Below are 4169 nucleotides of genomic sequence, written 5' to 3'. Positions count from 1 at the left end.
GGAGTTCAAATCCCATGCAACCACATGGTGGCTCACAACCATCCATAACAAGATCTGATGCCCTCTTCTGGAGTGTCTGAAGACAGCTACAGTGTACTTACATATAATAAATAAATAAATCTTAAAAAAAAAAAAATCCTGAGCCCCTAGACTCAGGGCTCTCACTCTGACCCACTGCTATGGGTCACTTACTCTAGAGCTTGTAATAAAGACCCTTACATGTTGGAATTGGCTCCTCGGTGGTCTTTTGTACCTGCAACTTGGGCATAACAGTCCCATCTCATTTTCTTTATAATCATGGCAGCATAGCCATCACCCAGTCATACTCTTCTGACATTCCTCAGAAGAGACTGAGGGTGTGTGTGTGTGTGTGTGTGTGTGTGTGTGTGTGTGTGTGTAATCATTTTGACATTCTCTTGTACATCCAAAGTAGTTGAGTCTAGTGCAATATTGTTGTTACAAGTATTTAATCTCAATCAGGGGTTTCAACCACGCCTTTGATCATTTGGTTCTCAGATAAGAGATAAAACTTTTTTTTTTTTTAAAGATTTATTTATTTATTATATGTAAGTACACTGTAGCTGTCTTCAGACACTCCAGAAGAGGGCGCCAGATCTCATGACAGATGGTTGTGAGCCACCATGTGGTTGCTGGGATTTGAACTCAGGACCTTCAGAAGAACAGTCAGTGCTCTTAACTGCTGAGCCATCTCCCCAGCCCCAGAGATAAAACTTTTATATTTAGAATAATCCTTAATCAGCACTAGAACTGGGCAGATATCTACCCTCTAAGCTATACTAATATAGCTTCTTCTTCCCTATGAATAACCCTGAGTACCATGTTCCACCTGGGCAACTCTTAACTCCAGTTGTCCAACCCTCATGGCCATATTTTCATGACTCACCTACCCCACGGCATCTTCTCCTCTCTCCATCTTCTTTCTTCTCTTCCTTCATGGTTTCCTACCTCCGACCCCAAGCCTAGGAACTGAAACTCTACCTATCTCTCTTCTGCCAAAGTATAGGCTATAGGCATCTTTATTGACCAATCAGGAATAACTTGAGGGGCAAGGTTACACAGCATTATTTGTTCTAAGTAAGGATCTCCTCCTCCCTGAGGTAACCAGGGCCAATATTTAATATTACAATATATAGCAACAGACCAAACCTCAACAAAGTGTTATTGAACAGCAACCTTTAGAAAATTAGAAAGTATTCATTGAGTACACTAACAGATCACAAATGAAAGATAGAAATGTGGTTCAGTTTGGTAATTTGGTAGGGTGCTTTTCTAGCATGCATGAAGCCCTTGGTTCAATCCACAGCACTGCACAGACTGGCCATGGCAGCACATGCTTGCCACGCCAGCACTCGGGCGACAGAGGCAGGAAAATCAGGAGTTTAAGCTTATCCTTGGTACATACTGAGTTCTAGGCTAGCCTGGGATACCTAAGACTCTAACACCCACCAGCTGCGGTTTCATAAGCTTTGTCATTCTGGGAAAGATTTTGGGGAGAAAGATATAACAATACTAAAGACTTTCTTAAACCATGACCTGACTCAGTTGATCTTTCATTTTTATGGAAGATGAAGAACGGCCAAGATGGATCTCCAGATGTCATTGTAGTGAGGATGTTGGCCACAGAGTTCTGATGCCTCAGCCCTAATACACAGCTCTATTCCCAGCCCATGTCCTTCAGAAACCCCAGCTGGCCCTTCTCTCTTCAAGATGTCACAACAGAAACATCTTGTCTTGTATCACCGTATTCATTTTCACTGAGGAGTATCATCTTTATATTAGACAATAATACATTCATTTCTCTGTACATCTCTTGATTGGTACAATCCCTAACCTCCTCCCTTTCCTCTCTTTTCTCTTGTTGAAACAGAGTCTCTAGTTCTCAGGCTGGCCTTAGGCTTAAATGTGTCTCCTTGTCTTAGCTTTCCAAGTAGCTAGGACCATAGTTACATGCCACACAACCTAGCCAGAAATGTTTAAAGTTTCCTAACTGAGCCCTGAAGGTCAGCAGAGCCATAGTAATATACCACATAAAAGGCCCATCAGCAAACTGTTTAATCTTTCATTCTTCTAACAAGGAAAGGCCATCACAGGCAGACCTAAAATCTTTGCCTTATCCTGGTGACAGTGGCTGCCAGCAAGCGTGAGCTGAGGACAGAGCCTCACTGAGCTCTGTGTAACCACGACTTAGTGCTTATCACATAGTCCATACTTTAAAAAATGGCAGTGAAGCAGCGAATGATATTGAATGAATTAAAGGAGCATGTGCTATTATTAGATGATTTATCCTCTCCCATTTCAGCCTTCAAAGAACTGGATATGAATAAGAATGGTCATTAGAAAAACTGGAAAGATAAAAACACATGAATTAACTGTTACTTAACTGACAAGTATGGCTTAACAAAATTCATCCACCTTCTCCAATAAAGAGGCAAACAGGGAATAGTTAATGCAAATTCAAATTAAAAATAGCAGTGGATAATTTATGCGTGGATATTTTTCAGCCATGGATTCTACCAAATAGCTTCAGTGTCGAGTGCTTTGGATAGACAATGCCAGAGATTCCATATGTAGGGCAAAACGCTCAGCGAAGAAAAAAACAACCAGGGATATCATGTTCCTGGTGCAGTATCTTTGAAGGTCCTAAAATAATTCTTTTTATGGTAGAATATCCATTTTGAAATGACTCAAGTTGGGGTAGGCAACAGTCCATCAGCAGTTGTAGGTCACCCATATATAGACAGAGAACCCAACACCTTTGTGTCCTTTTCTTATGTCTGTAAAGGAGACTGGGCCAGGTGACCTTGGAGGGGCTTTTGCCTGTGTTCTGTGACAGTATTACAACATGAAATCTATATCTAAAACAGTGGTTCTTAACCTTCCTAATGCTGGGATCCCTTAATATACTTCCTTGTGTTGTGGTGATCCCCCAACCATACAATTATTTTTTTTTCCGTTTGTTAAAAACACTTTAATTTGTTCTTCAAATAGTAACTCATGTCCAAGAATGAGGACCCCTTAAGCCCTTGATTAAAACAATGAAACCACACAAGCACGCACAGAAGTGGAAAGAAGCTAACTTTAAATAAGTTTTCAGTCACATTATTGCTATGAAGCTTTCAGCCTGTTCTCCTTCCAAATGCTCCTTCCTTCCTTCCTTCCTTCCTTCCTTCCTTCCTTCCTTCCTTCCTGTCTTCCTTTTAATGCAGATGCTTTCTTTTGGTGGCTGTAGATGGTANTTTTATATTACACTTCCAACAGCAGTTAACACTTCTATTTCATTCATAGATTCTTCGAGGCTCCCGAAGCATCACACCACTTTCTGTCATGGCATTTTGTAAACGTTTTATCGTTTTATCGAGTCTGAGGACGCCTCCCACGGGGTGGGCTGGTAGACCATGAAGTTGATTCCTGCTTCTAAGCACCGCTGTGCCAGCACTCGCCCAATGCTCTCACAAGCCTCCACGTTTCTGGTACTATAAAGGTGTTTTTTAATAGCCCATTCTCGAGTGGATGCTGAAACCACAACCTGGCCGTTAAGGTGCTCAACAAATGCTTCTACATGATGCTGAGTCTTTACAACTCTCAACCTGTGCCAGAACTCACGGTTCGGCCACACGGTAGCCCAGCCCCGTTCTTTCCGAACCACCCCTAAGAGCTCCAGGTTCCGAGGGTTCCGGTTGGTGAACTCCGGGGCCACCACTTCGTTTTCCTTAGTCTCCACGTCGGGCTGCACGGCCGGCGAGGAACGGGTTGAGAGGGCTGCGAACCCACACTCCAGGTTCCTGCAAACTGACAGACATTTCCAGAACAGCGGCTGAAGCGCCATGGCTGACGGGACCTGGGCAAAGCCACACAGTGCCCTGTCTTCTGCTCAAGGTCGGCTCTGGGAACAACTAGTCGCAGCCATGTTAACTGTGGGCAAAGCTACAAGGGCCGGCCCATACAATTATTTTTGTTGCTATTTCATAACTGTAATTTTGATAGTTATGAATTGTTATATAAATATCTGATATGCAGCTGGTCTTAGGCAGCCCCTTTCAAAGTTTTTTTTTTCCACAAAAAAAGGAATCAAAACCCACAGCAGATTCTCTCTCTCTCTCTCTCTCTCTCTCTCTCTCTCTCTCTCTCTCTCTCTCTCTCTCTCTCTC

General features: G+C 42.8%; 1 pseudogene; it reads right to left on the bottom strand.

Annotated features, from left to right (window-relative positions):
* Nucleotides 1–3364: 3364 nt before the first annotated feature.
* LOC110334137 lies at nt 3365–3883 on the bottom strand (annotated as a pseudogene).
* Nucleotides 3884–4169: the final 286 nt, after the last annotated feature.

Source organism: Mus pahari, chromosome 16 (assembly GCF_900095145.1).
Source record: "Mus pahari chromosome 16, PAHARI_EIJ_v1.1, whole genome shotgun sequence".
Lineage (NCBI taxonomy): Eukaryota > Metazoa > Chordata > Mammalia > Rodentia > Muridae > Mus > Mus pahari.
The sequence above is the reverse complement of the archived record's forward strand: the minus strand, read 5'-3'. Positions and strand labels throughout refer to the sequence as shown.